The sequence below is a fragment of the Ceratotherium simum genome, chromosome 9, assembly GCF_057802395.1.
Source record: "Ceratotherium simum simum isolate JZ-2026a chromosome 9, ASM5780239v1, whole genome shotgun sequence".
In the NCBI taxonomy this organism is placed as follows: Eukaryota; Metazoa; Chordata; class Mammalia; order Perissodactyla; family Rhinocerotidae; genus Ceratotherium; species Ceratotherium simum.
This window is the reverse complement of record NC_141908.1, coordinates 69,822,729-69,847,694: the sequence shown is the minus strand read 5'-3', so window position 1 is coordinate 69,847,694 and position 24,966 is coordinate 69,822,729. Positions and strand designations below refer to the sequence as shown.

Below are 24,966 nucleotides of genomic sequence, written 5' to 3'. Positions count from 1 at the left end.
AAAATGAAAAGGAAATATTAAAAATATTTAGATTTAGTTAAATATATTGATATAATTAGAATAAACGTAATTTATAAAGTTATTACTTTTTTAATTTTATTGAGGTTATATTGGTTTATAACACTGTGTAATTTCAGGTGTACATTATTATATGTCAGTTTCTGTATAGACTGCATTGTACTTACCACAATAGTCTAGATTTTATCCATCACCGTACATGTTTGCCCTTTTACCCCATTCGCCCACCACCCATCCCCTTCCCCTCTGGTAACCACTAATCTGTTTTCTTTATCCATGTGTTTATCTTCTACATGTGAGTAAAATCATACAGTGTCTTTCTCTGTCTGGCTTATTTCACTTGTTGTTGAAAAATGTGTCTATTACTATTTTATTTTAAAAAGAACAATGCAAATACAACTTAAAGATGTTTTGTGAATGTGTACTAAAAATAATCTCAAAATCACACCAGTAAGGAAGTGTTAATGTAGTGGCATAGTACTGTAATTTTACCATTTACTGCAGACTAAGGGTACATTGTTTTTATTTGTCGTAGACTGGTATTGAAGAGCCTTGGTGTTTATTCCACTAAGTTCAGTAGGGCACAACAGGATGCTTCCCACTTTTACTGCTCTAAACACAACAGGAACCATATGCTCAAACCGTGACACACTGTCATCAGCTATTATATTGGCATTATTCACACCAACATGTTGAAGCCCTGTCTGTCAGTCTTCCCATTATGAATTTAGAGACATATAAATTAATCAAATTACTACTTACTGACTTTGATATTATTTTATAAACTGTAAGTCCAAAAACATAGAATCATGATTTCCATATCTATTACTACAAAAATATGTGTGTATAAATACATAAATATACATATATATGCATGCATGTTAAAAATAAATATAAATCTCAATTGTATTGGATAAGGCCTAAGGGCAGCGTAAAATCAAGTAAAACATGACCATAGATCTCATTTTGCATTGACTTCAAGGCCTGTCATTACTAGATAATAAAACAAATATAAAGTTATATATTTTATCCTGAAATACAGGTAAATATCACAGTAGTTACCCAGCCCTCTGAAATTGAGTTATAATCAGGTTGATCCTCTTCTCAATTTCTGTGAGAAACCAAATCTTTCTTCAAGATGTATATACATATACATGTTTTCCCTATTTGCAGGGTGGCCAGCTTCTCATAGTCACATTTTAATTTTTTTTTCTTCTTGCTTCTAAAGTTGTTTTTCTTTCTTTCTTTTTTTTTTTTTTTTGGTGAGGAAGATTTGCCCTGAGCTAACATCCATTTGCAATCTTCCTCTTTTTTTGCTTGAGGAAGATTAGCCCTGAGCTAACATCTGTGTCAGTCTTCCTCTATTTTGTGTGTGAGATGCCTCCACAGCATGGCTGACGAGTGACTAGGTCCACGCCCAGGATCCAGTCTGGCAAACCCCGGGCAGCCAAAACGAAGTGCATGGAACTTTAACCACTCGGCCACAGCTGGCGCCTAATATTGTTTTTCTTCTTTTTGTTCTACTCAGGTTTGTTGCTTCTTTGTTTTGTTTTGTTTTTGTTTTTTTAGTTTCCACCTATATTTATCAGTGTGTTTACCTATACACGGTACTTGTTTGTGCTCTGAGATAGGTGGTCAAGTGTGGTCTCAGCTCCAGCTCAGTCTCCCCCACTCCCTCCCCCTCGCTCTCACTCTAGTCTTCCTGTTCACACACATCTGCTGAATTCCTGGGTAATTATCATGTACAACATTTTCCCTCCCTTTATTTCATTGTACTTTGCTGACTCCTTCTCTCACAGAAAATGGCACGAGTTATTCTCCTAGACAAACAAAATTTTTCTCCCATAAAAGGAATTCTGGTGTTAATTGTTAAATTATTACTATTATTGTGATCATATTGCTTCCAAACTCAGAGCAAACTAGTTGCATTTCTTTTTTCTTATCCTTTACTTTATAGGCAAAGGTGAAGAGAGGGAGTAAAAAGATCAAAAAGTATTTCACATCAGTAGTGCTCAACTTTAGCATTTGGAAGCCAGGCTTCAAATAAATGCACAATGAATTCTTGACCACTCCTTCTCCCTTTGGTAAGTGTTCTGCTTGATAAAAAAGAAATTCATTTTATAATAACCCAGGATTATGTAAAAGGGATGTATTTTTGGCCTAAGAGTATGTGTGCTTATTAATACTTTTCTAAATTCAGGTAGAAAAGAATAACAATAGATTTGTCTTATAAAAGTGTAAATAGTATAAAATTGCTGTATTGACAGAAATTACATAATTCAGATGTTCTCAACAGGTGTAGTGTCATGCCCTAGACTTGAGGTACCAGAAATTTGGGGAGTAATTAGGGGGATTGCAGCTGACACTTTATGGGATGGGGCCAAGGATCTTAGATTTCCTAAAATCCATGGGTCACCACCACCCAAAGAAGAGTTATCCTATATCACCCATAACTTGAATATTCAACCAGGCATTCACGAAGTGAAAAATATGTATATAATTAGCCAAGTATAGAACTTAACTAAATGTTTGATGCAAACAAAAAGGGCTTTTTTGCATAGTATATGCTGAATTTTCCATCAGTGAAATTATTATATAAATCACCAGAAGAATTGTACTTTATTTCATTCAGAATTTTACAAAGAATTGGTCATCATTTTGGAAAATCAGAATACAAATGTATGTCTATACAAGTCTGCAATACAATATACCTGACTTATTCATGTTGATTCTATGTATAGGCAAAGAAACAGATTTTCTTATTTAAATATTTTAGTATAGTGGGGCCCAAGCATTTAAATCTTAAAATACAGAATTTTTATTGTAAATTAATTTCTTTTTATTTTATTTTACTTTGAAATTAGGACAATATATCAATTTTATTTAAACCAATATAAAGATAGTTTATACTAAGCATAAATAATATTTCAAGGTAGTAAAAGGGATGCTACAAAATATTTGTTTACAGAGTGGCAGTAAGTCCATGGCATGAAAACACTAACTTAGGCCATAGTCAGCCTTTTGGAAATCACAGACTTTTAGGGAGTGATTTAAGTTATTATTTTTTTCCAACTTTGCCGCTTCTTCACCGTGGGCAAGTCCCTTAGGAACTCTGTGACTCAGTTTCTCTATCTGTAAAATAAGGATAATAATAGCAATCACTTCATAGACTTATTGTAAATATAAATTAGTTAATATGTATAAAGCACTTAGAACTGACAAGCACCAAATAAGAAGTAGACATTCCAATCATCATCATCATCACCACTATTAAACGGAGGAATTGATCATTATTATCATCACTATTTTTATCAGAATAAAAAGTGTAGATTGCAGTGACAACTTTTTTCAGGAAGGACTGAAGGGGATTTATTTAGGCAAGCATTATAGTAAACTCATTAGGAAATGATGGGGATGTTAACTTGCTGACAATGGTAGTGGAAATATACCTGAGAGAAGAAGCAAGCTTCAGTTTACAGAGTATCGGAACAGACAGGAAATCAGTACAGAGATGTCATATAATTGAATAGAAACTTGAGCTTATGGGAATTGTTCCACCGAGGTGTGGGGAATCTAAGGCCATGCCTAGAGGTGTGAACAAAGGGGAGGTGCACAGTATGTATTTCCTCAACCTACGTATCTCTTTCTTTATACAGATGAAAAGAGAATAATACAAACTTCAAAGAAATCCTCGAATGAGAAATTATTTTAGAAAACATCAAAAGCTATAGGGCATATGGTAAAATGGGAGAGGAAAGTCCCACTTAATACTAGTATGTGTATGTTATTAACCTCAGAATATTACACCACTTTCTGGTTGGTCATCTCTTTTCTTTCCAACCAGAAGTTTACCTGAATCATATTCCCAAATCCCTGAAATCATTACTCTCATGTAAATACCCTAATTCAATATAATAACAACCACAGTAATAATATTAATAGTAATAATAATAATAATGATATATCTAATATCTAAGAGTACTTACTATTAAGTTTTTTTTACACCAAAGAAAAATTACATTAAATTATAGATTACCAGTTATTTAAAAATACATTGGAAAAGACAAACATACAAAGGCATTATCATACAACCGATTTCTAAACTCCATACTTTTGAAATCCAAAACAATGATCATTACCCTCAAAAGTCAGTTTATTGAAACAAATTGATTTTTAAGTCGGTCTATAACTCTTTTCACTTAGTTTTGTTTATAAATGTTACTGGATTTTTCAGTTTCATCTCGTATCAGAACTTTTCTTTTTTTGACATGTTTGCTTCTCAGAGTAGTACATAGTTATTTCTCGCAATTAATGTCAGCAACTATAGGAAGATTCTCTAAGTCACAAGAATTCAATATGGTTACTGCTTTGGAAATAGTTACCATTTTAGGTTATCTACACTAAAAGACTCATGTATTGAAAGGCAAAACATTAATGGGCAAAATATGGGGTTTGAGAGCAAGAGGACTAAGAAAAACTTAATGATAAGATTAATAAATAAAAAAAAGATTAATTAATAAATAAATGAAGCATTTTTATAGCTTCTCATGAATTATATAATCCTTACAATTACCCTTTGAGAAAGTATTCATATCACCATTTTGATGGAGAAGAATACAAGACACAGAGAAGCCATATTTTAGGGATGACTCTGAGGATAAAATCTTAATGGAATAAGTTAATGTACTCCCCAAAGAATCCAACTATATTTCAGGGAATAACATATTCTAATTCTCTCAGTTTTTTCGCTCTATCCTTAGTTCATTGTCTCATACTCTTTGCCATTAATAAACTACAGTAAAGTGGGAGGTTGGAGTGACTGGGAAAGAGCAGGAGACAAATACACACGAAAGCATAGTCTATCGAGTTAGCTTTGCTAATTCGATTAACTTTTCAAGCTATTCTGTTTTCTGAAATATAAGATTTGCAAAATGTCCATTAAACAAAGAAATGTCTGTTGCCACATTAGCATATTTTATCCTAGTCTTAATTCTATTTGTAATCACTTTTTTGAAGTGTTTTCTCTTTATCATGTTATTTGCAGTACATAAGCTATGGCCTGTCTATGGATTCACTTAATTTGTAGAATGATCAACTAAATTAAACAGCATGATATCTCAAATATAAAAATGTAATTAGTGTGTGCTAAATCAACAGTTTTTGGTTATCCATCCTTTTTAATGCAATGTGTTAGTATTATCAATAGTTATTGACTATGAATAATCTGTAAATAAAGATCATGTACTAAAAAGATCAACAGGCATTATAACAGGCACCCAACGAGTTCAAAAGGTGAGTAATTCACATGTGCTTCAAGCCCAGGCCACAGAATGAATCAGTTGTGAGTACCAGGAAAAGAATTTGAATCCTCATTTCTGACACCTGTTTAAGCCATGTGACCACATCTGGATAATAGTTTACAACAATAATCTATGGGAAATTTTCCATTCATTTGTATAAAAGGAATGATTAAATTGAAACTTTTCGTTCTGTTGTTAACGCTGACATCTCTGTAGTAATGTATACTCACAATCATTTTTGTTCTTCATAAAGAGAAAGTGGTCAAAAGTTTATCTTAAAGTTTCCTAGACATTTAACTGCAATGGCAATCCGAAACCAATTATATTAAAATGCGTTTCAACTGCCAAACTGTTACGGGTATATATATATTAAAAAAAAAAAACAGAATTACTTTTTTCTTAGTTTTAATAACTCTTGCAAATTGTTCATTAAAGATTTAAAAATGTAAGCATGTCAAGATTAATATGAAGTCAGCTTCTGCTTCTGGTATAGAATTTCTAAAACAAAAATGTATATTAGAAAAACAAAGAACTTTGTTGACTCTTACCCTAGAGTCTAAATGGAATGTGGCAGAAAAATAAACAATTAAATGAGTAAATTTTATCTTACTTTAACAAAGGACAGGTGTTCTTATGCGTATCTCCTTTGAAATAATAATTTTACTCTGGAGAAAACATGAAAGAAGAGACTGACAGAACAGCAGTTTTAGAAAAAGTTCTTTTTTTCTTTCCAATCCCATTTTTATTTGATTTAATCCAGTTTTATTGCCCGATGATATTTACATTAAATCAAGTTGCTATGGAAATAACAGTGAGATCAGGCATTTACATGACATGACATTACCTGACTTATTTCCCCTTAATTTAATAGGACGCAAATTGAATTTGAATGTAAGATGCCAAAGGAAATCTATCGCTAGTTTTGTGGTTGGATTTCCGTATATGGCCCTTTTACTTGACAACAATAATAAATCAGTGTCTTAGTAAGACTAGTTTAAGAATCATTCCTGTTATCCATTGTCCTCCATTAAGGGAGCATCTGTCAGTGTATTTGTTTATACGTGACTGCTTTGCACATTGTGCTAAAAATCATAGGATATAACAAAAATACTTCTTATCTTCATAAAGTTTACAATCTAGTAAGAAAGACAAAATTAATGTATAGAAAAATATAAAGCTTGACATAAAAATGTTCAAACTAATAAAATAGATCTTAAAATACGGGGGGCATGAAACCTATCAACTTGTGAGTTGAAGTTTAAAATATTCACACTTTTAGATAGCCCACTCTGAGTATGAAACTGAAAATGTCAAGGTATAAACAATGTTCAACATTATGTTTGGGTTTCTGAAAGCATTTGAAACAAGTAATGGTTAAAACAACAGAATTCCATATAACATTTAATAACTATGAGTATTTTTAAATGTTATACAATCGAGATGCTTAGGATATAGAAACACTCGAGAAACCAATTCAATCATTTCATACTCAGTGAGAAAACTGAAGCCCAGAAAGTTATTACTTGCCCAAGATGACCAAGTTAGTTAGCAGCAAATATAAGAATACAAATCAAGTTCCTGATTTTAAGACAAGCCTTCTTTCCACAAAATCTTACTGTATCTCCCTAGAATAGATTATGATGTCTACCATAAAACCTCAAATTTGGAAGGTACACAGAATACTATATAAGTTTTGAAAACACAAAAATGCAAGCACTATTTCTATAAGCCTAATTCCTATAGGGTGAAAAAACGTGATTGATTTTTTTCAAAACCAGATGGAGATCTTGTATTTGAAAGAGAAAAAAAAGATGTTAGACACTCAGCTGTGTATTAACTGAGTAAGGCCTAATTCTAGTGTTTTATGTACATCACATAAAAATCCACAAATTAAGGCAAAATGTGATCAGAAGTAATATATTCTATAAAAAAGAATTTTTCACACACACACAAAAGATTGAAATAGAAACTTTTAAAATCTGGGAGTCCAGTATGGTGTTACTTTGGCGCTAACAAATTACATACGTACATACATGTTTTCCAGATTTCGTCTTGTAGGTCATTACATCTCCACAACTTAAAATAAAAACAAAACAAAGCAAAAAAATCAATAATAATCAAAAGAAAACACAAACATATGCAACAAACAAACAAACATAAAAGGTAAATGTACCAGATATCCCTGAGGAAGATGGTATATGATAAAGTTGAAGAAATTCAAAACAGATGAATTTTAAATACATATTCCATAATTGAATTAATCACAGTTTCTGGGTTAATAATTTCTTCAACACCACTTCTGAGATTCTTTAGTGCTTCATCATTTAAATTCTCAAGGATACTCTAAAGAACTTTGCTTATCATTGAACTTAAATACACTGTATATGAATGTGTACAACCTTTTCATCATGTGCTTCTGCCCCTTATATAGAAAATTTCTACATGAGTACATTCTTAACATTTTTCTGGCTTCAATGCCACATATACTTGCTTTTTAATTAACACCGTTAAGACCCGTTGGGGAAATGATGTAGTACCTAATAGAATTCCTGTTGGGATGAACGTGCCAAGGCTTGTCTCACCTCAGGGCTGTTTTTATGTTCATTTCCTTTGTTGGGGAATGAACTCCAATAATCTCATTGCTTGCTTCACTCAAGTCTTTACTTAAATTTTCCCTAATCTGATTTCTTTCCTTAACGACTCTATCTAAAATATTACCCCCTTCCAGTTTCTGTGTCCCTCTCTCTCCTTAACTGACTTAACCTTTCTTCATGAAACGTATTACCACCTGAAATATTATATATTTGTTAGTTTATTGCCTTACTGTTGGTTTATATCTACTAGAACAGAAACTCTACAAGAGCTGGGAATTTATTTTATTCATCTCTTTATTCTTAGTGCCTAGAAAAGTGCACAACATGACACAGAGCAGAAACTCAATAAATATTTGTTAAACCAACTAATATATAATTTTTGCTAAATTCCTCAAAATTATTAGTGCCCTAAAATATTATTAAGTAAATGTGATCAATTATTTGCTAAACACTAAACTTTTGGAGCACGTGTTTTAGAAGTAGGCCAAGCCATGTGCTATCCCCTACTTATTTAACTCCCACAACACTCTATGAATTTTTTATACATGAGGAAAATAAGATTCAGAGACATTAGGCCACCTGCTGAGATAACATAACCAGTAAATGGCACAACTTGGATTGAATTCTGATTATCTAATACGGAATCCCATGCTCTTCTTGCGAGATATTTCATGTCATAATTAAAGGAATCAATGTGCTTCTATTTTTCCATTTCTGGACATAAGTGAAATGATCAATTCTCAGTGTCCATAGTGATCGTAGAATTATGATTAAGGAAATAATAGGAAATTCTATCACACTTTAAAGACTTATTTCTGTCTCAGAAAAACAACAAATTCTAGCCTTTTCTCTCTAAGGAATGATGGAATGATCTGTCAATGGTCACAGAAATGCAAAATCCTAGGCTTAATTATTGTTCTGGACACTCCAAAATCTAATCTGGAGACATTTTTATGGATATAATCTGTTTCAAAATATATCAGTCCAAAAATTCTTTCCTGAGGCTTTTTGAATTACAAATTTTCTACAGCTGAAGTACAAGAAAGGATGATTGTGAATCGGACAGTCTACAAAATGCCCTTACCAAAGTGTCATATTTTAGAAGCCTCTCAGTAGTCAAACCGTTGCACTCTGGCCCTTTAATTACGAGACAGATCAAGAAGAAAAAATTAAGTGAGCAAAATGACAAATTGGTGTTAGAATTCATTCCTGAATTCACTCCTGGTGAAGTTTGTGTCCGTGCCCTTAAACACCTGCTCAGCCTTCTATAGTCATTGCTTTTACTAAGTAGATGGCGATATTCATTGTCAGAACATAGCAGGTGTGGCAAGTGAAGTAACAATTTTATTAAACAGCATTTACAGCGATGAAACCAATGTTTGGACTCTTCGAGTGTATCTTACAAGGCAAACAATGGTGATGGATATCAGTTTATTCATTGTCCACTCTAGGGCAGCGTGTAATGGTGCATGCAGAGAGCTGACACTTCCATTTGTTTTCCTAATGCATCTAAAATTTCTATCTTTGCTTCCACATACCTTTGTTGAATAAATAAAGGATTAGGCAGAATGATTGAATTGATGTTTTTTAAAAGATGTAAATTTTACTCTTTTAACTTAATCTCTCCTTATTTTAAAACAATTCTACATAATGACAAAAATATCTAAATATCTAAAGTCTTGGTCTAAACACCAAGACTTTACCAAGAGTAAAGTCAGCTTAAATTAGAAGCATAAAAACATCCTTTGATATATTACTTTTGATTCCCTTTGGCATCGAAGAGAATTATACCTTTATTACCTCCTATATTTTTGTTCAAAAGTCTCCTCCCTGGTTTTCTCATCTCCGGTTTTTTTTGACCTCCAATCCCAACAGTGTATGTGGCCAGGTTAATTATCCTAAAACATGGCTTTAATCTGTCACTCTTGTATTAGCAACCCTTCATAGAAGACTGCCACATCCTAAAACAAAGTTCAGATTCCACTGCTTGACATTCATAAGCCTCGGTCTGGCCACAAACTGCCCCATCAGTGATAACCTGTACATCTTCCCTCTCTACATCTATTCCCCTGTCAGACTGGACCCCTCAACCTTTCAAGACTATCTTCATATTTATTTCTCCCTCAATGCCTTATTTCATGATCAGATTCAAATACTACAGACACTTCTTCTTGTAGTTAGAAATGGCCTTTTATTTTTTCCTGAAAACTCAAAGTTTGTTTCGATGGTAATAAAAAGGAGCAAAATATTTGAAAAAAAAATATATAGAAAGTAAAATTATCAAAAACTAGCAATTGGTTGGAAAAGGTAAGGGTTTGGGATAACTTCCAGGTTTCTAACTCATTTGATTTGGTAAAGCTATTAACTGCTAACAATATAGAATACAAAACCACAGGGTGGAGGAGGGTGGAATGGGGGCACAGAGAGAGATGATGAGCTCAGTATGAGGTAGGACAGATTTGAAGAATCCATATGACACATGAGTAATGGGCATCATCGAAATAAACCAGGCATAGAAGGTTAAGATTGGTTTCATTAGCATAATGATAGTCTAAACCCTGAGAGGGGATGAGATCACTCAAAGGGAGTATATATAGAGAGGAAAGAGTTAAAGATTTATGGAAGACACTGAAGTTTATTGGAGCAAAACGAGAAACTCTAGAAAGAGACTAAGAATAAATAATAGTGAGGAAAGAATGTCAAGGAAGAAAAAAAACTAAGACAATAAGCCATTCATTAGGCAATATGCCTTAGATTTATACCAAGACAAAAAAAACACAAAACCTGTTTATTAGATTTGTCCATAAAAAGGACCATCAGTGTCTTTTTCAAGAGCAGTTTTGTGGAGCGATGTTATCAAGGCACACAGCAATGAGAAGAGAAGTGATTGCTATTGGGGAAGTGAAGATCAAGGGTTTGCCCTACTCTTTCAAGGAGCTCAATTGAGAAGGGAAGGATATAGGATGGTATGTAGAAGTAAGTAAGGAGATTCTTATTTATTAATTTACTCACTGTGGTGCAGGGGACTTATATTTATACTCTTAGGGAAAGGAAAAAGGAAGAGATAAAGATATGAAGATATTGGAGAGAAAGAGAAACAATATATATAACTAATATTATGCTATATTTGTTTTTAAAAGTCTGTGTGTGTATTAAGGGTATGTACATATATACACACACATACCCTTAATACGTGTACATATATACACATATATACACGCATATACATATATGCAATTGTGTGCACATATTTTTATGTGTGCACATTTATGTATAGGTATGTTCAGACACATAGGTCTGTCTTACACTCTGTGAATGTATTGAAACAGTACAGAAAGATGCATGACAAATTGTTAAGATTTGTAATCTATGGAGCTGGAGACTGGAAGAAATTCGGGTGGGATCTTTACCTTATAAATTCTCCCTTTTTTCTTGTTTCCCAATATTGTAACAAAATAAAGTAAAATTTAGCAAGACTAAAATAAGCCTTTTTGGATTAAAAGAGAAGACAAACACCTGTGGAATTTTTAAATCATACAGAAATCTAGGCCTCCGTCCAGGGAGCTCTTCATTTAGTCAAGTGGGTTCCTAACATCTGTCCTGAAAACAGAAAAGGCTCCACAGGTGATGCATGGCCAAGGAGAGAGAGAGAACCACTGCTCATCTAGAAAAATGGACACAGATCCAGAAAGAAGGGATAATCTGAATGCAATAGCTATTTGGCAATTTTGGATTCATTGGGTAAATCTTTTTTTTTTTTTCCTGTAGTTGTCTTAATGACCTATGGTGAAATGAATCATATAGATATGCATCATTCATTGAATGAATGAATGAAAGGAAGATGGTACAAGTAATAATTTGTTAAGGCTTATCGCCATGCTTTTAGGCACCATATTTCTATTGGTGTTAGTGGCTATGGATAAATAGCAAGGAAGAAAGATCTATTAGAATAACTCTAAAGCAGAACATCCCTGACATTTTAGAGCATAAAGTAGTAATGTTAATGTTGGCCTAAAATAAGTCTTTTAACATTGGAATAGAGAATTGCTCTTGGGTGTTGAGTGACACGCGAAAATTATATCTCAGAATCCTAGTCTATTAGTTCTGAAAAGTGTGTCTCTGTGTGTGTGTGTGTGTGTGTGTGGTGTGTAGGGGGAACCAAGATTAAATGAAATGATGTTTTCCAGAGAAATTCTAATGTTTAATATTATAGTTCAGATGGCAGATAATATCTTGCAATTCTTAATATTGCTTTTAGGGACTAGCTTGCTTCATATGGTTCATCTATGAGAAAGTGAATATTTTTGAATATCTTAGACGCGTTAGTATTTATTTTCTTGTTCTTAAAGCAATATTCTAGGCATGTAACTATAAGTCAGTGCCCATAAGAATTTATTCATTTGTATTATTTAGCTCCTTCTTTTAAATGATCTAACTAGCATTATATATTAAAAAGAATATATAACAGTCAGACTGCTTGAGATTTTAATTTCCTTTTTTAACAATTTAATGTTACTGGTATAGATCTTTCTTCATCTTTAAATTTTGTCCATTGCTATATCTAGATAGACCTATTTATCTTCATTCTACATTTCACACGTAAATGAGGCTACCTTTACATTTGAGATGATGACAGAATCAATGTAATGGTCATATCCTTGGAAAGAATTTGTGATTTCTAGCATTATTTTCTTATAAGAAGTTCACGAAAAATAGATTCAGTATTTAAGAGTAAAGAAGAACTTTCAAAATATAAAAGTTCCTCACAGTTCAGTTTGCAATTTTGGTTTGAGATTTCAGTTCTCTGTGAATAATACATTAAACTCCCTTGAGCTATAGAAAAGAGCAATATATCAAAGACGCAAAGATGAATAGTGTAAATATAAACTAGTAAAAATTGTAAGCAAAATCACATTTGGAGTTAATATAGACCAAGAGAGGTTCTTTATTCACTGTTAACAAAAAAGAGCAAAGAAAATGTGAGCCCCACTGATCCCTGGGTGAATGCCATACATTCAACATAATGCTACCTCTCTTATACACTCTAATAATTCTGCTATCCTAACATACTAATTAGCAGTAATTATCTAATTGTAGTTCATAAAAGTCTTTAAAATGATGATATTAAATGCCTGGATGTCATTAGCCCCTTTTCAACATATTTATTATACCTTTTATAGCTAGACACAAAAGAGGTAAAAAAATGTTTTTAAATTTCATAAATTTCAGGAATACTAATATCACCTTTAACTAAGATTCTTCATATTATATTCCTTCAAAATACTGGATGTTTTCCAAGTCTCATTAAAATGATAGGTGATCTTCAATGAGGAATATACCACACTATCAATTTTTATCCATATGTATTATAAATTATATGTATATATACAATTAAATAACAGCTTGACTTTCAACTAATTCAGATTACTAGTTCTTTTTATTAAAAAGAATGCAGAAATTATATTTCCACATTGATTTACCATGCAAATAATTTGCTTAGTTGTGACTCATCAAAATTGCTAACAAATTATTATTCCTCCTTGGATTTGTCTTTCCTGAATCTATCTTTCTACAAGACACCTGACCTCACTTCTGCATTTTTAAATCTTGGCTGAAGAAAGAAAAGATGGCCTTGAAACTTACAAGCCATTTTAGAGGCAGCAGGAGTTTGGACGTCACTGAAGGTCATACTGTCACTGAAATGAGCTTCTACTTCCTTGTAAAAATGATAATCAATGTCTTGAATACAGCTATTTTTTGACTAGAAAGTAAGAAAGCACCTGAATTTCTAAGTTCTGACTCCTGCTATTCTAATTTGATAGATAGAGAGAGGAGGAATTAAGATTTTTTTCTTATCGGATTCAGCCCCAACCTCCTTTCCTGTTAACAAGCCTAGACTAGGAAATATGTGTGTGTTTGTATGTGTGTGTATGTGTTTGTGTGTGTATTCATTTATGTTCTTCTTACAGAATGGTTCAAACTCATGAGTAGTGCTTGCTGTCATGTTTTTGATGACTGTATTCGGATAACGGATGACAGGGCTTAATGAGAACACTCTCGACGTAATTGCAATCCCAGCTGTCATTGCTTTAGGGCAAGAGTCCTGCAGGGGTAGAAACCTAGTGATGGGTTGATACTACAAGGGAGATTAGATTTAGGAGAGATCAATAGAACAATTCTCTTCCACAAATTTTATTATTATCCTTCCACCAGCTGAGCTGAAATGGAGCATCTGATTGATTCATTACATTACTGTGTACTCAAACACAGGTCACTAGACTGAGTTATTAATGCATACAGAGGGCGTTAGCCTTAATCACCTTAACCACCTAAGTAAATTCCATATCGCTTATTCATGCTTTCTTCAGGTTCAAGAATTATTCTATGTAAAATTGCCATTTGTTTTACTACTCCTTTATTGTTTAATTCACAGAAAATAGAGAGTAGATAGGAGCCATTCTCAGCTTTTTAATTTTACCAGTGAAGTTGTACTTCTGAAAAAGAATTGGATAGTGTTAAATATTGTGAAAGCAAGAGTGTACATGAAATAGTCTTTACCAAGTTGAGAGATTCTCCTCTAATCCTAGTTTACTGAATTTTGAATATTCTTTGTATATTTTGGAATACAGTCTTTTATCAGATGTGTCTTTTGCAAATATTTTCTCCCAATCTGTGCTTGCCTTCTCATTTTCTTTACAGGGTCTTTTACAGAGGAGTTTTTAATTTTAATGAAGTCTAGCTCATCAATTATTTCATGGATGGTGTCTTTGGTGTTGTATCTAAAAAGTCGTTGCCACATCCAAGGTCATCTAGTTTTTCTCCTATTATCTTCTAGGAGCTTCATAGTTTGGGGTTTTACTTTAAGTCTGTGATCTATTTTTAAGTTATTTGAAGATTTTAGTTCCTGATTCATTGTTACTAACTCAACACTCCTCCTGTCATCAGTTTTAGTTATTTCAGTTTATTCATCAATGACCCTAACATGAAACGATGGTGGGTAATTGTTCCTTCTGGCAATGACCTTGTGTTCACATATATCACATATGTCCATTCTCGATTGTCGTTACTAATAACCGTGACATCATTAAAATCTCAATTTCAAGCATCTCAAACCACCTCTTCTTTTCTTTTTAGCTAATATCCAGTACCTCCACATCAAGAATATTTCGACCCCACCAGGACCCACTGAAGAAGTTGAAAACATCTCTTAAAGATTTATGTTCACTTCTTTTATATATACCCTAAAATACTTTGCACCTTTCTTGACTCATTTTAAGTACTTGGCTAAATGAAGATCATTATTAATTTTTACTTTACTTTCCCAGCTTATTTACCCTTGCAGCTGAATGTGGATAGAGAAAATCAAATCATGCTGACTGGTATTACTATTATTTCCCCCTTTAAAAAAAAATCCTTTTTCTCATCCCCTTGAGCTAGGACCCTATTTATCTAGTTCTCTTATATGAAAAATTCTTAGAAAAGTCATCAATAGTCGTTGTCTTAATTTCTTACATTCCTTTTTGAACCTCCAACAGGTTTTTGTGACATCCTTCCTCTCCCCTCCTCCACACAGGTAGGACCCCCACCCACCCACCCATCACCACTGTGCTGAAACTTCTCTAATGTTTCAATGACCTACAGGGCACTAAATCCATGGTAAAGTCTCAGTCCTCCTCTTTCAGAATAAAATCCTTACAAAATGTCCTAAAATTGGCTTATTGTGAATTTTCTAATCTTATTTTCTATTATTCCTACTACTCTCCTCAGAAATCTGCTTTAACCAGCCTTTTCATTGTTCTTCAAATCTACCAAGCATGCTCCCACACCAGAACATTTGCACTTGCTGTCCCTCTGCTCCCAGCATTTCTCCGCTTCCTTCTTCCCCCAGAGTGATTACGTCAATTTACTATTCAACAAGCCATATCGTTTAAGGAGCAGAATTTCTTACTTTTCATGTAGCCATTTACAGTTCTTTCATCGATAATTAGGATTTTTTATCTTGTATATGAAGTCTCTCTCTGCCCCAAGTTTATAAAGATTCCCTCATAATTTATCTTCTAAAATCTCTATTATTATTTCACATTTCGTTTTTGCACATTACCTTGATTTAATTGTGGCATAATGTATGAGTCAGGGTCAAGTTTTCATCGATTTGGATTTCCAATTGTCCCAATACCATTTACTGGAAAGATCTTTTCTTTTCTAGTCTTCTTCATTTCCACCTTTGACATTAGCTAATAATCCTAATATGCATGTTTCTCCTTTTGCATATTTTACTCAATGTTTCGCAAAAGCAGCACTATTACCATTTTTGGACTGGATAATTCCTTGTATGCAGGGAGAATTGTGTGTGAATTTTACGATGCTTAGCAGCATCTCTGACGTTTTCCACTAGATCCCAGTAGATCCACCCACTCTCCCTCCCCTCCAGACATTCAAAATGTTTCCACACACTGTGAAATGTTTCCCAAGGGGTCAAAATTGCCCCAGTTGAGAACCACTGCTTCCTATTATGTTTTTTAACCTTGGCCAAATCCATTCTGTCATAGCAACTGTCACTTTATAATAAATTTTGATATCTAGTAGAGAGTTCTCATCTTGTTCTTCACCAAGACTGTCTTGGCTATTCTTAACATGTTGAATTTCACATACTTTTTAGAATCAAATATCATACTACACACACTCATTTTGAATTGCACTAAATATAAAGGATAATTTGGGATAAAGGCATCTCTAAACAATATTCAGTCTGTCAAATCATGACTCTTGTATATTGTTTTCTTTATCAAGTTCTTATTCAGTTTCTCTCAGTACTCATCCATGAGTTTACGGATAAAATATGTAAATTTTTGTTATACTTATTCCTGGTATTTGGTGTTCAGGTGCTATTTAAATGGCATTTTTAACTTTGTTTTCAAAATATTTGTGGCTGGGATGTAAAAATATAACTAACTTTTTATATTGATGTCGTGCCCAGCTACATGCTAAACTGATGTGTTGATTCTAAAAAACTCATCTGGGGATAGTTTTTTCTATTTTCTCTATGCACAATCATGTTGTCCGCAATCGAATTTATTCCTTACTCTTCATTTTTTGTACATTTCTTCATTTTTTTCTTTGCCATAAAACTGGTTAGAACATTATAGTGCAATATAAAATAGAATTAGTTTCTCATTCTTGAACTCAAAGGGAAACTTTTCCAAACTTCGCCATTAAGTATTACGTTTATTGTCAACATCCTCATTAGACCAAAGAAGTGTCACTCTAGTCCTAATATACTAATCATTGTTTATCATAATTGATATTAAATTTGATCAAGATTTTTTTCTTCAACCATTGAGATTTTTTCTTCAAACCATACGATTTTTCTCCTTTACATGGTTAATATCGTTAAGTACAATGATTGTCTAATTTATTTAATTAAGAAAGAATAATTTATATTGACTGAAATGCTCAGATATTAAATGTATGATCTGATGAATTTTAATACATGTCTACACTCCTGAAACTAACACCCCAATCAAGACATAGCACATTTGCAATGCTTAAGAAAGTTTTTTAATTCCCCACTTTTGATCAACCACCAGCTCTCTCTCCTTTAGGCAACCACTATTCTAATTTCTACACCCATAGATTAGTTTTGCCTATACTTGTATGCCATATGGGATTTTACAATATGTCCTCATTTGTGTCTGGCTTCTTTCACTCAACATGATGTTTTTATCTATCTTGCTGTGTGTATTAGTAATTTGTTCTTTTTTATTGCTGAGTAGTGTTCTATTTCATGAATACACCACCATTTGTTAACCTTTTCATCTGTTGATAGATATTTGGCATGTTTCAGTTTGGGACTATTAAATTAAGGTTGCTATAAATATTCAGGTGCAGGTCTTTTTGTGGACAGATGCTTTGTTATTTGTTTGATTTTTTTTCTCTTGAGAAACATGTAGTATGTATGTCTAACTATATAAGAAATTAAAATGTTTTCTAAGTGATAGTATCATTTTACAGTCTCTCTTGCAATATATGAGAGTTGTAGTCCCTCCACATCCTTGCCAACATTTGCTGCTGTCATTTCTTTATCTTGGACAATCTTTTTTTGTTTTTTTCTTTGTGAGGAAGATCAGCCCTGAGCTAACATCCGATGCTAATCCTCCTCTTTTTTTGCGGACGAAGATTGGCCCTGGGCTAACGTCCATGCCTATCTTCCTCTACTTTATATGGGACACAGCCACATGGCTTGACAAGCGGTGCATTGGTGCGCACCTGGGATCCGAACCTGAGAATCCCGGGCCGCCCAAGTGGAGCACATGCATTTAACCGCTGCGCCATGGGGCTGGCCCCTTAGACAATGTTTTTAATCTTAGACAATCTTAGACATTCTTAGACATTTTTAATCTTAGACATTTAATCTCAGGGTATGGAGTCAGGTCTTTTGTTGATTTTAATCGCATTCTCCTGATGACGTTGAGCACCTTTCCTGTGTTTATTGGCCATTTTTATATCTTCTTTTGTGAATTGTCCAGGTCTTTAGTCATTTTAAAAATTGAGTTGTTTTTCTCTTTGTGATTGATTTGCAGGTGCACTTCATATATTTTAAAGTCAAGTCCTTTTATAATTATATATTTTGTGACAATTTTCTCTCAACTTGGGACTTGTCCTTTCATTTTTCTAGTGGTGTATATTTATGATAAGTTGTTTTTTTTTTAATTTTGATGAAGTCCAAATAATCCACATTTCCTGTCATGTTTGATGATTTGCATGTCCTCTCAATAAATATTTTACAAACCCTAGATTATAGAGATATTCCTTAAGACTTTATACCTTTAGCTTCTACATTTAGGTCTCTTTTACATCTCAAATTCTTTTATTTTATTTTTCCCAACTTTACTGAGGAATAATTGACAAACATAGTTGTATATATTTAAAGTGTACAAAGTGATGATTTGATATACATATACAATGTGGGATGATAGCTAAGATCAAGATAATTAACACATCTACCAACTCAGTCAACTCTTTTTGCATGTGTGGTCATAATGCTTAAGATTATTCTCAGCAACTTTCAGGTGTAGAATATTGTATTATTAACTGTAGTCACCGTGCTGTACATCAGATTCTCAGAACTTATTCTTCTTTCAACTGAAAGTTTGTACCTTTTGACCTACATCTCTCCATTTCCCCCTCCCCCCAGCCCCTGGAAACCACCATTCTATCCTCTGTTTCTAGGAAATTGGCTTTTTCTATAATTACGTTTTTTAGATGCCACATATAAGTGATACCATATAGTATTTGTCATTCTCTGTCTGGCTTATTTCACTTAGCCTAATGCTCTCCAGGTTTATTCATGTTATATGTCGCAAATGGCAGGATATAATTGTTTTTATGGCTGAATAATATTCCATTGTGTGTATATATGTACCATTCTATGTCCATTCATCTTTTGAAGGACATTTCTGTTGTTTCCATATCTTTACTATGGTGAATAATGTTGCAATGAATATGGGTGTGCAGATATCTCTTTGAGATACTAATGTCATTTCCTTCAAATATATACTCAGGAGTGGGGTTACTGGATCATGTGGTAGCTCTCTTTTAATTTTTTGAGGAACTTCCATATAGTTTTCTGTAATGGCTATACTAATTTGCACTCCCAGCAACAGTGTATAGGGGTTCACATTTCTCCACATCCTTGCCAAAATTTGTTGTCTCTTGTCTTGTTGATAATCACCATCCTAAGAGGTGTGAGTTGATATCTCATTGTGGTTTTAATTTGCATTTCCCTGATGACTGGTGATGTTGAGTGTCTTTCCATATACCTGTTGTCCATTTGAAAGTCTGGAAAAATGTCTATTCGGTCCTTTCTTTGCCCACTTTTTAACAGGGTTATTTGTTTTTTCGCTATTGAGTTGTATGTGTTCTTTATACATTTTGGATATTAACCCCTTATCAGATATATGGTTTGCAAATATTTTCTCCCAATCCATAATTTGCCTTTTCATTTTGTTGATTATTTTGCTGTGCAGAGCTTTTTAGTTTGATGTAGTCTCACTTGTGTATTTTAGCTTTTGTTACCTGTGCTTTTGATGTATTTTCCAAGAAATCATTGCCAAGACCAATATCAAGGATCATTTCCCCATGTTGTCTTCTAGGAATTTTGCTACTTCAATTCTTACATATAAGTCTTTAATCCATTTTCAGTTAAATTTTGTGTATAGTGTAAGATAGGGATCCAGTTTCATTCTTTTGCATGTGAATATCCTGTTTTCCCAACACCATATATTGAAGAGACTATCCTTTCCCCATTGTGTGTTCTTAGTGCCATTGTCAAAAATTTGTTGACTTTATATGCAGGGCTTTATATCTGGGCTCTCTATTCTGATCAATTGGTCTATGTGACTGTTTTTATGCCAGTACCACACTGTTTGGTTACTAGAGCTTTGTAATATAGCTCGACAGTAGGAAGTGTAATGCCTTCAGCTTTGTTCTTCCTTCTTAAGATTGCTTTGACTATTTGGGGTCTTTTGCATTTCCATACAGATTTTAGGATAGTTTTTTCTATTTCTGAAAAAAAATACCATTTGAATCTTGGTAGAGATTGCGTTTAACCTGTAGATCACTTTGGGTATTACTGACATTTTTACAATATTATTTCTTCTAATTCGAAAACACAGGATATCTTTCGATTTGTTTGTGTCTCCTATTTCTTTCATCAATGTCTTATAGTTTTCAGCGTACAGGTCTTCACCTCCTTGGTTAGTTTTATTCCTAAGTATTTTATTGTTTTTGAGGTTATTGTAAATGGTATTTTTTTCTTAATTTCTCTTTCAGATGGTTCATTGTTAGTCTTTGACTCAGAGGTTAAGAACATTCCTTAATTTAAAATCATATAAAAATTTGTTTATTTTATTAAATTTGTAGACTATATACATTTTCAATGATTAAAAAAAAACATATGATTTTAATCCTTTGAATTTTGTTAAGATTTGCTTCATGTCCAGCACCTGGTGAATTTTTGTAAATGTTCTATGTAAGCTTGGAAAACTATATTCTTCCATGCTTGGATACAGTAGTCTGTGTACATGTATTATGTTTAGTTTTGTAAGAAGATTAACATTTCATTTTCTTATTTATTTAAAATGGTATTTTAAAATGTTCTCTGATCATTGGGGATTTATTTATTTATTATTTAGGTTTTTGTCAATTTTTGCTTTCTGCATTTGAGACTGTTATTGAGTGCATACAATTTAGATTTATTCTACTTTCCTGGTTAATCAAACTTTTAATCATTTGGAATTTCTCCCTTTTATCTCTAATAATATAATTATATTAGCATTTACTTTGTCTGATATTAATATATTTATTCCATACAATTTTTTGTATTGGCATGTTATATATTTTTATGTCCAGTTCCTTCAAACTTTTATATATATATATATATAAAATATTTATCTATATAGTTCTGTTTTCAATGTGTCCCTTTTATACAACATATAGTGTTGGTAATTATTCAGTCTTTTTATCTTTATATTTTAATTTCAACACAACTCACATTTAATGAATTTCTTATATACTTATGTTTAAATGTATACTTTTAATAATTGTTTTATATTTGTCTTTCTCGATGTTATTTTTAAATTCTTTCTTTTTCTTACTTTATTTGGATTGTGAATTTGATCTTTCCAATTTTATTCCTTATTGGCTTGTTTGTTACATACTGGTTTGATATTCTTTTAGTGATTACCCTAGAGATTACAACATGTATCCTTGACTTATCAAACCTAATATTAATTGGTAATTTCATCTCTTCTTGTGTTCCTGGAAAACGCAAAGACCTTAGTCCCCTTAATTCTCATCATCCTATCAATACAGTCAAATCTCATTTGAACTTATATATATGTTTACCATTTTCATTACTTCTTATTGCTTCCTGCAATTCTGACCTTCCATCTGGGATCATGTTTCCATATGCTGAAACAACACGCTTAAATATGTGTTTATTACGAGTTTTGTTGAGAAATTCCTATGCATTTTTTACTTTTGTCTGAATATTTGTTTATTTCAACTTTGTAAATGTAAAAATATAACAATAAAGCATGACTGGGGTCTCATCTCACTGCTTCTATACCTCTCAGGAGACAGCACTGGTAAATATGTATGTACATTCACCCATGCACACACTGGCCTCAATAATCCGTAGATCTATAATCTATAATCCAGTGTGAAACAAATTTACCAGCTAAAGTACAATGTGTGTGAACAGTTGTGTCTCTTAGCTTTCCTGCATCAACTCAAAGTATTCTTTTCCAAACAACTTGAGTTTTCTCTCTTTCCCTTTCCCTTAAGTGTGGTTACATATTTCATTTATAATACAATTTGATTCTTTTTTTCACATGCACATTTCATTTGAGTCTCTCCCCTTCCCCATATCCCAGCTGTTTGAAAAAATTTACATACAGTAATACAATCCTTGTGGTGTGCAATTCTATGGACTTTGATAAATGCATTGAGTCATGTATTCACAATTACAGTTCCATGTAGAATAATCCCATCATCACATCTTCAGTGATGTTCTCTCTTTCAAATTCAATATTGGTAATGCGTATCTTCTCCCTTTTTTTCTGAGTCAGTTTTATTAGAATTTTGTCATTTGATTGATTTTTCCCAAGAATCAGCTTCTGTTTTTATTAATTTTTCTTTATTTTTTATCAATTTTATCAATTTCTGCTCTTATCGTTAATATTTTCTTCCTTCTGTTTGCTTTAGGTACAAATTTTTAATATTTTCTTCCTTCTGTTGGCTTTAGGTACAAATTTTTTTCCTTTATTTCCTAAGATGAAAGCTTAGATTAATAATTTGAGTATATTCTTCGCTAATGCAAGCATTTGATGATATAAAGTTCCTTCTATTTGACATGACTCTAGTAGTAATTGATAGTGTCTTGCTTTCTAGTATGACACATCTTGTTCATTCCCCGACCCAGCCCTAGAATCAGTCATTTCTTCAAGAAAACATGGGTTCACTTAGGAGGAAATGGTATGGTATTAGAGACTACATTGGATTATCGATGTTTGTTGGTCGTTGTTTCTAGCTATTTTCAATGAGGAAAAACAGGAAATATGACCTGTAACCACAGGGTTGTTAATTCGATTCAATGATTAGATAGATAGACAGACACAGCCATTCTATCCTGATAAAATGCCAATTTTCAATTATTTCAATGACACCAACATAATTACTCATTGATTTGTTCCAAATTACCATCACAGCAATCTCAGGATCCTAAATTATGACTACTAAAAATAGTTTCAATTTTTTTCAATAATTCTGTTCTTAAAGTTTTCACTAAGTATGTGAAGTCCGATTAGTGTGTTTTAAAGCCATGGTGAATAGTTCCTCACACTGTGCTAATGCCACTAACTGGACACACAGGCTCATTTGTTTTATTTCACTTCTGACTTTTAAAGATTATTTTTTAAATTTTGTTTTGTACATATAGAAAATATTTTCAGTTTGAAAGTCAAATCCAGCAAACAAGAGCTATTCATAAAAATCTAATCTCTATTTCTGAGTCCTCCATTTTTTTTTCTTCTCCAAGAGGTAGCAAGTGTTTTATTAACATTATGTTTTTTGTCTATATTTTAAAATATCATCTAACTAGGTAGATTAATATTTTACTATATAGTAAAATGAATTTTTCTCTCTCTCTTTGTAGTTATACTTTTGTACTATTTAGGAGGGTTTATTTTTGTTCTAATGTTAATATTTATGTTATTATTATCCTATATATTATCCTTATTTGCTTTTTACTTGATCTTATCTTCAGATTTTGTTCTATGAACAATATGAAATCAGCTAGAGTCTACTCTTTTCCTCCTGTCTCTTTGCTAGCATCTAACTTGAAATAATATTTGTTTACTTCTAATTAATATATGTAAGGTTAAGAGTAAGATGATTGTACTGTCCGTATATTCTCCAAATTCTTTCCTCATTTTTGAAACTTTTTATTTTGTCACAAATTCAAATTTACAGATACCTCCACAATTGGGGCATATAGGCAATATATACTGTATTTTCTTGCTCATAACTGTTATCTAACCTTGGTTCTCTATGTAAATCTATATTTAATGGTTGCCATTACTCCTTATGTTGTTGGCGTTCTAGCTATTTTGATCCTATGGAGTGTGCTCTCTAGATTTCTTGAGAAAGACAATGAATCAATATTTCAAGTGTTATAAGACTTTGGTTGAGACATTTACACTTGAAGGTCACTTTAATGGATATAAAATCCTTGACTCACATTTTCTGCCTTTGTATATCTTAATTATGTTAGTCTCTTGACTTCTGGTGTAAAATATTGCTGTCACAAAGTCTGCTAATAGTCTCATTTTGTGTTCCTTTATAACAAAATACAAACTTGTAACTTGATCTCCACCCCCTCTCTCATGATACTCAGAGGATTTGAATTTTTTGTTCAAGTCCAAAGTGTTGGCCATTGTAGATTGATGTTCTCAGGGTTTTGGAATTACCTTTCAATTTGTGGTTCAAATCTCTGTCTCTATTTTTCTTTTCTTTTTCTCTTTTTTAAAATTTTAATGGCAAAAGACTTCTTGAATAATAGTGTTTAGTATTTATCTTGTTCTATATTGTTTTATTCTAGAAGTTCTAGAAATTTTATTCTTCGTGGACTCCTATTACATGTATGTATATGTATATCAGAAAAAAAAACACTTAAAACTTTTAATTTCTTATTTTTTGATTTTTAAATTTTTTCTCTTTTTATACCTTTTATTTAAAAAAAATTTTCAGATGGATATTATAAGCCCTTTGTTCCTTAGAGTTTATTTATTACTGAATGTGTGTGTACATATGTGTATGTATGTATACGTGTGTGTTTTCAAAAAGACATATCTAGAAAAAAAATTCCAGATAGATTGAATAGGTGATATATCCTCTATTCAGAATTCTGAATGTATGATATATATTTTCAGAAATTATATATATATGTGTTCAGTATGCATGTGTATATAAACTTATATTCAGAAATAAAGAAT

At 32.4% G+C, this 24,966-nt stretch overlaps 1 long non-coding RNA gene across 4 annotated transcripts in view; it reads right to left on the bottom strand.

Annotated features, from left to right (window-relative positions):
• Positions 1-2,627: 2,627 nt before the first annotated feature.
• The window catches only part of LOC147916332 (uncharacterized), a 95,012-nt gene continuing 72,673 nt past the window's right edge, over positions 2,628-24,966 (bottom strand). For 2 of the 4 annotated variants that reach the window (XR_015553120.1, XR_015553121.1), the window contains 2 exons: positions 7,348-7,394; positions 2,628-3,150 (listed from right to left, as the gene is read on the bottom strand). This is a non-coding gene — a long non-coding RNA (uncharacterized LOC147916332). The remainder of the gene's footprint in view (positions 3,151-7,347; positions 7,395-24,966) is intronic. The other 2 variants (XR_015553122.1, XR_015553119.1) reach the window with 1 other exon arrangement.